Raw genomic sequence first — 13,353 nt, 5'->3', positions numbered from 1 at the left:
TGAGGAGGATGGTGTCCAAAATATATAATAAGACCTTCTACCCTATAACATAACTGTCAGAGGCAGTTTGCCAGTTGATAGTTATTTGTATGTATGTTTAATTACAAACTGCTTTAGCAATTCATATAATATCTGCAAGCATGTACTAGTTAAATGTTCCTCATGAGCAAGCTTTCCCTCATGCGCTGTTTCCCCTCATTTCCAGAACTGCAAGGCACAATAAGCTGTGCTCTCCAAGAAATTTAATTTGTTCTTTATGCACGAGATTGATAGGTCAAATCTTTTCATGGATTAAAATAGCATTTATAATCTACTTTGGATCACAGTCCTGGCCCTTTCCTTTCCTTTTTGTATATTGGCAGCTTTTGACAATATAATAAATCATGCAGAAGGGACATTAATTTTGAAGAGACACTGCTGGGTTACTATGAGCTCTGTTTTGGCACAACTGATGTATTCTCATGCTCACAACAATTTCATTCCACTTGATTTCTTTTTCTTTACATATAGCTTTTCCGGGCTCTTTATTCGGATTGTATTATACTATGTGCTTTTGTTAAAACTAGACTGGCCACATAAGATGGCAAGTCATCCTTGCCATGATGTTTCATCCCTAAGCATCATTTTGTTCTTGCAGGAGTCTCCTGGGAACTTGTATTGGGACACTGAGTAGGCACCAAACAATACTCTCATCCACTTCAATAGAATTTTAGTGAAATGTAGCTACTCCCAAGGTCACTGTGGAACAGACTGTCTTCTTCCGGTCTCTGTGTAAGACGATACTCCTGCTTTCTCTCCCTCCTGTCACTATATATAGCATTCTTTCCTTGGAGGCAGTTTTAAAGTGGTAGTGCCTCTTTAATGGTTTGTTTTCACCTCAGCAAAGGGCATCTCCCAAGTGACACTGATAGGTCTCCCCAGCCATCAAAATGTCTCCTCGTGGCAGGCTCCCTCTAAGCCTTTCAAGCATTGTATGTCTTGATTCTGTGGCTTCTTGGCTTGTCATATGTGTCAGACTGAAAAATCAATATACTGTTCTACCCATACCAGAAATGTGGTTCAGGTCCTAAATAGCCTAAAAAGAGAAAGTACTCAAATTGAGGGAAGGCCCTCAGTGGTAGGATCAAGGCAGGCCCACTCATGAGACAAGGTGCACCAGGACAGCAGATCCTGATATCAATATTTCTTCCCTTTCTTTCCTGGTCGAGGGGTGTGTGTGCCATTTTGGGGTCTTCCTCAGGTGCCATAATTTGTTGGGCTGGCCCTGGGTAGGATATCTGCTTTGCATGCACAAGGTCCCACGTTCAATCCCTGGCATCTCCAGGTAGGAGTGGGAATACTTGCCTGTCTGAAACCCTAGAGACCAGCTTCCAGGCAGTGTAGCATCCTTACTGATAAGACAGTTCCTTGTGCTTGTTTTATTCAGCTCCAGGGTATTTCTTTCCTAAGCAGGTAGGAGGACATAAACTCCCCCAATAAATTTCCTCACTACCTTTCAAGGTGCAAAGCAGTTTCATCATTCCAACCAGGGGCGGAGGAAGGGGGTGCGGTGGGGGTGGTCTGCCCCGGGTTGTCACCACTGGGGTGGGAGGCACTCGCCACGGGGCCTGCAGTGTGCCTGAGCCACGCATCTCTTCTGGGAGTGACACAGTGGATTGGGCGCCCACAGGCTCTGTGCTGCCTAAACAGTCCATCCGCTGCCTCCCCCTCAGCTGTAGGGCGGCTGAGTGGGAGGAGGCAGGCAGACTCCTTGGAGGCCCCATGGAGCATCCTGCCTCAGTTCACCCAGCTCGTGGCTGGCTGGCCCCACCCCTGAGTGCAGGGCATGCACACCACCCCAGATGCCCAATCAGCTTGCTCCGCTGCTGATTCCAACAACCCAATGAAGTAACTACTAGATTTTCTTGTTCACACATGGGACCATGATCCAGAGACATATTTTAGGCTGCTCAAGAGTTGTTACTACAAGTGAATGCAGGAGTGTGTGGGGTCTGCCACTTTCCCTCACCTTTGCCTCTTTGCTCCATTCCATTTCTTTGATCCAAAGGTTTGAACACCTACAAAACCTCAGGAGACTGGTGCTTCAGGCCAAATTACTAGTTGTAGTTTCTAGTTTCAGCATATTCTTTACATATGTGATCAAATTAAGAAAACAAATTGTGCGAACTAACCTGAGAAACGCCACTACTCTGTGCTGTGCATTGTCAGGAAGAACGATTTGGCACTCTTTGTTTTCGGAGGCTCCAACAAGGTGAAGAGAATACCTACACCTGTCAATCTTCTCTCTGCCACACAACCATTATAAAAGCATATAAGTGAAATCATATTTTGCTTCATAACTGGGAAAACTATGTGCATTTTCTTTTGTAAGAAATCACAGGGCTAAGGATTGTTGCATGGCTAACTCATGCCAATGCTGTGGCTGTGCTTAGAAAAGTCAGGAAATGCATTGCGTGCAGAAATCCATAAGGGCTTCTTGTCACATTAGAGTGCAGATTAGCTTTTCAATTTTGCAAGGCTGCAATAAACAATAATGGCAAAGACTTAAAACTTTGCTGACTTACCTGGAAGGCTGATACACACACACACACACACAGAGAGAGAGAGAGAGAGAGAGAGAGAGAGAGAGAGAGAGAGTTCTAAATCTGCATACCTCCTCCACTAAAGTCAGCAGCCTCATGCTGATGTACATTGTAAAGAATCTAGGTCAGGGTGTTTGGGTTTTCTGTGGTGGTAATCAACAATGTGATATTCCTAATTAAATATATGCCTTCATTCCTTAGGTGATTAATCTCACATTCAAAACAAAGAAAGAAACCTGAGACTTTCCTTTTCCTTGAATTATAAAGCTGCCTTTCTTTTCTTACTGCTTTCCTTCCCACTTAATGCTTTTGTTTAATTCTCCATTCATTGTTCTGAGTTGAGGTAAGTATTTGGAATTTAATAGAGTTGCAGGAAGGAAAAGTGCTCTGTTTATTTTTAAGAGAGAGAAAAAGGAAGGAAATCATAATATACATTTTCAATAATAGAAAATGTGCTATGTAGAAGTAAAATTCACACACGGCTCTGTATCCACTTGTTTAGATGTCACAGAAAATTAAGCATGTATATCATTCCTTTCCACTAACATTCTTTCCTCTCCCCACCCCCCGTCTTTTAGTCAGATTTTAGTAGGCTCATATGTGGCATGTTGTATAAGCTACAAATTTCTTGGGTTGTCAGATTATATAAGAACTTAAAAATTGTGCATATATGAATTCACAATACAATGAGTGTGTGTGTGTGTGTGTGTGTGTGTGTGTGTGTGAGAGAGAGAGAGAGAGAGAGAGAGAGAGAGAGAGAGAGAGAGAATTGGGGAAAGGGTGAGCAAATAATTCACCTAAATTCCATTTTTTTAAAATCACAATTAATTAAATGTACATAGGCTTGAGCAAAGAGAAAAAGGAATAAATTCCACAGACCTATGTCATGAATGGAAGAATATTTTGTTATAAACCAGAGGTATATTCACACATGCCCAATGACATTGTGGGTGGGTGTTTACTAGGATCACAACCACCACTTCCTTCTTCACTTGCCAGAGGTAGATGTGGGAAGGAAAAGGCTAATCAAAGAGGAGTTTTCAAATGCTCATCCAGTAACCACACAAGGCGACTCAAGTCTAACTATAAAGTTTTATGTCTCATTTTGGAAGAGAGAGCAACATGATTTTTAGGTGTAAATTTTGAAGTCATGTGTTAAATAGATGACAGCAGTTAGGACTGGTAGGACAAATGTTTTCCCCCATGGTCCAGTGGGCCATTACAAATTAGGGCTATGGTTCAATAAGTTTGGAAGTGGGAGACAAGAGGAGAGAGAGAAAGTCACAGAGATAGTTTTAAAAGCCGATGAACTAAGAAATAGGGGAGGGTATTTGATGTAGCTGTGAGCTAAGTCTATGGGGAGAAACATTTTGCATTCAGTCATTGCTCTGCTGACGTATACTGCACTGATGCATTGACACAAAACAGCAAACCCTAAACTGGGCCAAGTGGAATTTAGAATGCCCTCAAGCAGAAATACTTGGAGGAAATACTGAGAAAGTTTTCAAGCCAAAAAGCTGACATCTATTCCTGGGCAAATGGAAGACATCCACCCCACCCAGTAGTGGTTTCTGAAGCCAGCCAATGTATTCTTTTAGAAAAAGATAGACCAACTCTGTGTCTATGGAAGCATGTGGTGGGTGGAACTCTTGCCTTATAATTGTGGGATACAGAGACAGAAAACCAGCTTTCTTATGCTCAAGGATTTTTGAAGCATACTTGGTCTTCAGGGGTCCTTGATCCAAGTGATTGCAACTTAGTCCTACTTTAGGCAATTACTCTAGAAACGTTCACATATGCAAGCATGCTGCGATTCAAACTCTTTTTAATGTTTAAATGATAGTATATATCTATACCTGCCAACTATTGTTACTAAAGCCTTATGAGGATTCAGATTCAAGTAACTAACATTGAGTCTGGATTGTATACAAAGACAGTGGAAGGCCTGGAGTAAGTGTAAAGTAGTACAAACTGCAAGTCATGGTGGGTGACGCTGATTGACTGAATTGGCCTTGGCTGCCCTGATTAGTAACCTGTATCAGGAGAGGGACTGATGAGTGTGACCCTGCTATACTCTTGCAGCAGTTTTTTGAAACTTGGCCATTGTATCCTCCAGAATTGACTGAGCAGGATGGGTACTGGAGGCAATGAATTACAGTGGTTCCATTCATACCAGCAAACGACTGAGCTGCCACATTATGCAATGGCTGGAGCTTCCAGGTCAGTCTCAAGGGCAGCACAGTGCACTAATCCAATCTGGAGGTGACCAAAACAGTGGTTGGGCTGTGGTCAGTTGGGTGAAATATATTTGGATAGCTCAAGATGATATGTTTGCACATTCTAACACAGCCAGTTTAGCTAGGTTGGAAATCCATTTCAAACCCAAACGAAGACTCAGGGCCAATGCTTCAAACAAAATCCCATATCATGCCCTTTCACAAACTAAAACTCCACCCCACACAGTATGCTGGACTATTAACTTCACAAATAATCAACTCCTATTCCTTACAGTCCATCTTCCCTTCTGATGGAAAATATGATTGCAGTGCTTGAAAAGTTGAAATTGCCTTTTCTCTTTCTGGAAATAATCATATATCTTGACTAGGATTCTTTAGAATTTGAGGTCCGTCCCATGGAAACCAAGAAAAAAAATATTACAGCTCAAATATCCTTTGGGAACAAACCATGAAGCATTTGAACAACATATAATTACACATCATAGCTTGTTCTATCACCAGTCTTTTATTCTTCTTTTTTCATGGCAAAAGTTAAACAGGATACTCTGCTGAAAGTATAGGAAACACAGACTAAAATTCAGCTCTGGATTATGTTTCTGAAGGTCATTGATTTTCGTACTACCTAATTTCAAAGAAGGTTCCTTATGATTCAGTTGTTGTTGGGGATAGGAGCAGTATCTGGAACTCCCCGAGAGTCCAAATCAAAACCTCCAGTTGTATCTCCCAAAGGAAGACACGTGTCTGGAGAGGATATTGCAGTGACCATGGGACCTGCTAATAGTCCACTTTAAACAATTAATCAGTGGTGCTAACCTTCATTCTTCTTCAAATTCACTCCAATATAACCTATTGCTGATTAAGGCTTTAGAATAGTTAACTATACATGTATACACTTGGATTTCTAAATTTCCTGAGGTATAAGATTTTCCTTTACTGGTGAAGATCTGCTTTCTGCTTTCCTCTACTGTTCAAGCAAAATGTGTAGTGGAAGGAAGAGGTGGGTGTGTACCCTTAGCCTTATTAAGGCCAGTTATGCTATCAAACTAACCCTTCCTTGTTTCTGCTTCAAATATTCTCAGGATAGCTTACCCAACTTTCCATGGGTATTGTCTGTTCTCAAAGCCTGAGGCATATGGTGCTGACAGTAAAAATGTTTGCATACAAGCATAAACCTGTTCAGGTCATGAAGCCCAATCTACTCTGATTAAAAGGAAGTAATTTTATTTAATCCTTCACTTTTTGTGCATGAAATAAGGAGGTGTTAAAAAAATGGGATTAGAAATGAAACCTTTATGTAGGAATAGATATGACTGCCTGAAGTGTTCCCTATTTCTTGAACTGAGTTCCCACCGGTAGTGCTTTCATTTTTATTGGCAAGCTCAAGTATAGTCCTTTGTACTTAAGATTACCAGCAACTCAAGCATACATCTCCACAAAAATAATTCTAGTGGGGCAAGCTCTATGACCTGTAACTGCAGGTTGTTGACTTGCCTATTTGCAGTCTTTCTAAAACTGAACCCCACACGCCATTACACGGTGCTGAAGAAAAGGCATGAGAAACAGTGGCAATTTACTGTATTTTATGGGATCGTACTGTTCAGAACTAACTTATTACAAATCAGGAGTGTCAACTTGGCCCCGTGACCGTGGGTGCCTGGCACCGAAATTTGTGAGGGCCTGGCCCCTTCATGGGGAATGTTGTGGGTCCTCGGACACCCAGGGCCCCAAGGTGTTGGCACCTATGTTACAAATTGCTTTATTTGCCCATTTAATAATAACAGAGTAAGGCAACACAGAACAGAAATACTGTTTTATGGATTGTAGAGATCGGCTTTGCTTCTGATCACAAGACAAACAATAAAATTTGATGTGCATGATGCACGCAGCAACTGGTAGAAAAGTTTTCTTGTCTTGGTGTTGCTTGATCCTCCTAATTGCTTGACTTACAAGACAACACTGTCTTTCACATAGCATTGGTATGTTGGATATTAGATGTTGTCTTTGCATGCTGTCACAGAATGTTTTTATGATGGCTTTAATTGTGCAACTGTATTATGCACATCACTTGTACTGTTCAGATAATTTACATTGAGATTAAGTCTACGGGTTGAGCAGTGGACACAGGTTGCCTGAGGATAGATTGGCCAGATTTGTGCTTTCTTTCTTTCTTGCCATTGATGAATAACCATTGTATCCTTGTCCAACTAACTCAGTGGTTCTCATAGTGTGTGGTGTGCCACACTGGTGCGGCAAGAGAGGATGGGAAGTGTGGTGGGAAGATTCAAGAACAATATTATATTTTGGGAATGAGTCATGTTCTTAAGTAGCTGCATTGTTTCAGACTTTCTTGATCATATTCTAAAGTAGTTGTGTTCTATGTTCATTTGGACTTGTTTTGGCAAGGCCACATACTCAAAATGGATCTGGATACCCAAACTCCACCTCGTGGAATCATAGAATTGCAGAGTTGGAAGGGAACCTGAGGATCATCTAGCCCAACCTCCTGCAGCTTCCCCATACGGGGATTGAACTTTGCAGCCTTGGGATTACCAGAAAGGATTGCTCCTCCCTCCAGAAAGTAATAAGAAGTGGGGAAATGAGGAGGCTCCCATTACACAAAGAAGGCTTTGTACACTGGTGTTCAATTGGATGTTGTACATGCCCATCATCTCCGGTAACTAATGCAAAGGGTGTGTGTGTGTGTGTGTGTGTGTGTGTGTGTGTGTGTGTGTGTGTGTGATGAAGGGCTCTAAACTTGATGGGAAGGCACTGGACCATTTCGCAGTTCAGATGACATCATTGGGGACACAACTGGGACTATACTGCATCTGATTCAGGTTGGGTTGTCTTCAGAATAATTAAACCAGGGCATCTGCTGGATACCTGAGATCAATTAATTCTCCCAAGTACCCATTGTCGACAGGATGTGTCTGGTCTGCCCATCACCATTAATGAGTACAGAAACAATGCCGTCCACCCTTCTTGATCAAACAAGCAGTCAATTTGTGTGTGTGTGTGTGTGTGTGTGTGTGTGTGTATTACAGCTAAAAATGCTAGTTGTAGATGCCCTGAAATCAGACTCCTTTCTGCTCCAGTTCATAGAGAGAAAGACTGGGGATTTTTTTCTTCTATAAATAAATGAGTCTACGGGCTAATTTGTTAAGGTTTCCCACATTCTTGTTTGATGGTGGGATGTGGCAGAAATAAAATCTCTGAATGTGACATTATCTGAGAGACGTTCCAGCCCATTTGGGAGAACTTGTTTATTGTATGTGATAGATGTTATAAAGAAATTTAACTCAGTGAACCTTCTAACTAAGGACTTCTGACAGAGTGAAGTATGTGGTTTTAGGACTGGACCCGTCATTTAATTAACAACAATGAGGAACGAACACTGAGAAGACTGTGTGTGCATGCATGAAGTTAAAAAACAAAGGTTTATCTGGTGTCCGCCTCCTTTTTTTTTAATGCACTATCTAATCTTTCTGTTAGCATTTCCGTTCTGTCTGTGGCTTCTTTTGGCATGGTATTCCATCACTGCCTCGTTGTTCTGATTAGGAAGCTTTTCTCTATCTAATCTAAACTGACTCTTCTTTAATGCAGAGTAATGTGTTTGTGCAGATAATGCATTCCCTGGTCAAGCTTCAACTTCCTCTTCTATTGTTTCCTTCATCATATATATATATATATATATATATATATATATATATATATATATATATATATATTTGCTTTCGTAGATTTTCACGGGTATATATATATCTGGCATCAATTATTTATTTATTTTTAGGGGGGGGTCTTTCAGAAGCTTAACCTTGTCTCCTCCTGCACCGTGAAAGCCAAATATTAATATCTTTGAGGAAGAGGAAATGATAGCTAAGTATAGCATCCATGAAAGTGTACTAAAGATAGTGTTTGAGTGAAGTACATCATAAAGCGATGATATTGAGATTTGATATATTCCCACTTGAAAAGAGAACAAAGGCAGTAAGAGAGAAACTTTTGCGCAGAGAGGCTTCGCTGGTCCTTTTAGGTCACCACATGTCAGAACCTGTCTCTGTCACTGGTGCGTCTCCTGAGTCATGGGCTAATGCTGCAGTAGAAAGAGAGGCTGACCTCTGGGCACTCTCAATTTTCCCCCCAAGATGTTCCCATCATCATACCTCCTCCAGCTGTTCTCTCATTGCCAGCATTTCACCCACTATTCTGTTTCCTTTGAGTGTACAATTGTTGTTCTCTCCTACAGAGCAGATGGACAACTGAAGCCTGTAGATAGTGACTTGCTTGGGGCAAGGCTTGAATCAATCTTTCACTAATCTAAGTCACCCAAATATCCATGGGGGAGGGGGGAGGAGAAGGGGTAGATGGAAGAAAAGAGTAGGGCACACACTACAGCAAACTTTTTCAGCAGTGGGCCAGTCCCCTGTCCCTCGGACCTTGTGGAGGGCCGGACTATATTTTGAAAACACACACACACAAAAATCCTATGCCCCACAAATAACCCAGAGATGCATTTTAAATAAAAGGACACATTCTACTCATGTAAAAACACGCTGATTCCCAGACCGTCCGCAGGCCAGATTTAGAAGGCGATTGGGCCGGATCTGGCCCCAGGGCCTTAGTTTGCCTACCCAAGCACTACAGCAGTCGCATGGAAGGCACTTTAAATGGTTGAATGCTACATCTGGTGAAATATTAATCTGCTGACATATTCACGTACAATAGCTTCCTACATGGATTGGGCAATTTCTCTACACATCATGGTGGACTTCAGTTTTTGCAGAAATTCGCCCAAGTTTTACATTGAGGTGCTTCACAGTGTAATACAATGTGCTGAAACCCACACATTGTAGCTGCAGTTCATACGCCAGACTGCTGGTTGGCTGTAAGTTGAAAAAGCAAGGTTTAAAAATGGGGGGGGGGGCAAAATAGCAGAGGAAGGATTGGAGTGGGGGAAGGTGGTGCATGGTGTGGTCTTAACACGTACAAGGGTGTTTAATTACACATAACCCAAAAGAAAATTAGTTTTGAAGTTTTTTTATAAGAGCATTCTTTTTTTTTGTAGTGGCTGCTTTATCTCAGAATGTCATCTCCCCTACTAACTGAAAACTATTTATTGAAAGAGGCATATTTGTTTAATTTCTGTAGGTAATCAATAGTAGTTTTACTCATCAAGGAGACCCATTGAAATCAATGGACTTGCTTGATTTCAGTGGGTCTACTCTAATGTTTAATGTAATGCAGTAATATGCATCACCCTAAGGCACGCTTTCAAAGTTTTACCCATTTTGTAGTGGCTTCCAAGCAAATTGCATTTTATTAACTCATTTGGCATTTCTTGAGTTAACTGAAAATAGTTTTAAGTTACCTATTCTTCTCTGTCTTCTTCCAGGAATGCAATTTACAGTTATGTATATAAGGAAACCTGTTAGACTTAAATCAGCCCGGCTGGTGTTTAAGCTGCCTAGAGAGACAAGTAAGCAGGCAGCCCACACCCTGCAAAGTGGGAGTGATTGGTAGGCTGGACAGAGCACAGCTTCCTGAATCAAACTGACTACAAAACCGTTCAGCTGGTCCTAAGAGAAACAACACAGACCAGGAACACACACACAAGAACCCCTATCAAGTTTTTACAGCAGAACTTCTGGAAAATAGAATCAACTGACACAAAAGAATAATGGAGGAAGAGGTAAGATATTTGAGCTTTGTGTAGTATCTTTGTTTTCAAAGTAGAGGAGGTAAATATCAGATTGTCTAGTTCTTTACAGCTGTGATTTTTTATTTTTTTAAAAAATAAAAAGCCTCCTAAAATGGCTTGTGTGTGTGTGTTATAAATATCTCCAGACAGTTTATAGTGGTTGTGCTCAGCACCAGCTGTGTGGGCAATCAGTTGTTCTGGCTTATCCAACACCCCATGCGCTTCTAATTATGCTGCACTTTCTTTTCCAAAGAGACAACAAACTTTCTTATCTTAGATGTGGAATCTGAAGGGAGAGGGGAGGGCAGGAGGAGAAGATGTGAAATTGCCGGACAAAAACAATGGTTTGCACATTGCATCTTTCGGTTTGGAATTCCAAGGGAATTTTCCTTAAATCTGGAGAAAAGTAAAAATCCCAGTCTTGGAGAACACGCACTGGTGTCCTTTTTCTGCTGCACAGCATTTCCTAGTACTTGCATGCAGAAAAAACAAGTAGCAACTATTTCATCACAGTAGACTGACTGATGTGTCTGGAGAGTTGTGAGTGAAAGGGATTCGTAAACTGTTTTCTTTTGAAACAGCCGTATTCTAGAGCACCAAGTGGCATACAAAAAACTTCCAAAACAGGTGCAGAGCTTTTAATAGCGTGATACAGTTTTTCTTTCTCTCTAAGATTTAATTATAAGCCTCGAAGAACCACATTACCTGTATTGTAGGCTTTGATTCCATGAAGTGCTGAGAAAAGAAAATACAGTGTTAATATTCCTGAAAAGTAGTATCTGTTCAGCAGTTGGTAGTATTAGCGTTGTCACAATGTTCCCTTTCTTACCACTAAGTATTTTTCTATCTATGAATGCCTATATAATAACTAGGCAATAGAACTGGGAGCTTCATGATATCTGTGTTTAAAATAAAAATTCAGAATAAAGGACAAGAGCAATTTAAATGTATTTATTAATCTAAGTCACACTCATAAATATCTATCTATCTATCTAGCATTAACAAACTGCTGCAATTCAGAATGAATGAATTAATGTATTTTCTTTTAAGAGTTTCTGCAGAGGAGCGGTATGAATTAGTTGCCTTCGGAATTGAAATGAAATTGTGACTGGCTATCATTTATGTCAATGCCCCCCCCTCCAATTGATGTGCACTCATAGGCATTGCACGAATAAAATAAATGAAACTTTTGTCTAGGGCAATATATGAAAGTAATATTGGGATTACACGCAAAGCTAATGGATTGCTGACCACCAAATATAATAACTATGCTCAGAAATGTGTTTCTGATTTCACCCTCTTTATGTTTGTACAATGCCATTTATTACAATGGAATTTGTCTGCAGTAAAAAATCTGGAACCTGAGAACTAGAAGTTTCCTAACTGTAAATGTACTTCATGCATTTCTGGGTTGGTTTTTATTGTGCTCCAAAATGATTAATGTAAAATGTTTTATTTATGTAAGGCATTTCTATACAATCCTTCATCAATGATTCCGTGGCAGTGCACAACAGTGCAAATACCTTTCCAATGAAATTGACACCAAATACAATAAAATAATCCAAACCCATATTAAACAATCCAATTTCTATTAATGGCTAAAGAGAAATGTTGATAAATCATTCTTTGTTACACTAACTGGAAAGCCAGCATAGACATATTTACCTGGAATCGAGGATCTTCAACATCTTAAGCATCTTGGCTTCACAGGAAACAACACACAAAAAATCCATGGAAAACAATTTTTTAATTACTGAAAATATGATTGAATGGGAAATGATACCTTTGAGAGCATGACCTCACAGCATGCCACAATGACTTGTGGTTGTATCCAATGATGTCTTTGGGTTAGTGGAAAGCAGTTTTATTTGTGGAAGGTGATATCCTCAAAACTTCTGCTGAGGGTTGGGGAGCCTCTACAACAGGGGTAGGCAACCTAAGGCCCAGGGGCCAGATGCGGCCCAATCGCCTTCTAAATCTGGCCCGCGGACGGTCTGGGAATCAGTGTGTTTTTCCATGAGTAGAATGTGTCCTTTTATTTAAAATGCATCTCTAGGTTATTTGTGGAGCATAGGAATTTGTTCATTCGCTGCCGCCCCCCCCCAAAAAAATAGTCCTGCCCACCACATGGTCTGAGGGATGGTGGACCCACGGCTGAAAAAGGTTGCTGACCCCTGCTCTAGAACATGGCACAGAAGGCTGCAGTAGCTAGGGTGGAGTGGCAAAAATTGGGTGTGTTGCGCTGACAGTGTTATGTATACCCCTTTGTCTCAGTACAACAATGGTAGAAAACCTGTGGTTCTCTAGATGTTATTGGACTACAACTCCAAGCATCCCTGTCCACAGGATTGTGTGTAGTTGCAATGGAGTCTGCTGGTGGCTTTGGATTGGTGAACAAGCTGAAGTGTAATTCAGACAAGACAAGCATTCCATATACTTAACAATACTGCTTAATTGTAGAAACCTCTAATCAAATGTTGGTTGAGGGTTGTGATGATTCTGAATGAGGTATTTAGCCCTTTTCTGCACTCCTCCTGAAGAAACAAGGATGGAAATGGGGGTTTCTTAACTTCCAAGACCTGGATTCTCAGCTATAATGGCAGTGGCCGCAAGCTGATTTTTTTTTACGAATCATCTTATACTCAAAATGTATCCTGTCCTGAAAGAAAACCCAGACTTAGTCTTACTTTGATGCAATGGGCCTTGTGTGGAGCTGCCTCTGAAAATTGTCTGGAAGCTTCAGCTGAATTAGCACACAGCTGGGATGGTAATGATGGAAGCTGCCTGTTCAGGCCATATAACACCAGTGCTTTCTCAGCTTCACCAATTACTAGTT

At 40.9% G+C, this 13,353-nt stretch overlaps 1 protein-coding gene across 1 annotated transcript in view; it reads left to right on the top strand.

Annotated features, from left to right (window-relative positions):
• Window positions 1-13,353, top strand: part of MID1 (midline 1) — a 285,842-nt gene that overhangs the window by 74,521 nt on the left and 197,968 nt on the right. The window contains exon 3 of the mRNA XM_081197048.1: window positions 10,212-10,508. The gene's annotated coding sequence lies outside the window, so the exon portion shown is untranslated. The remainder of the gene's footprint in view (window positions 1-10,211; window positions 10,509-13,353) is intronic.

The sequence above is a fragment of the Podarcis bocagei genome, assembly GCF_964188305.1.
Source record: "Podarcis bocagei genome assembly, chromosome: 6".
In the NCBI taxonomy this organism is placed as follows: Eukaryota; Metazoa; Chordata; class Lepidosauria; order Squamata; family Lacertidae; genus Podarcis; species Podarcis bocagei.
This window is presented reverse-complemented; position numbering and strand designations above follow the sequence as displayed.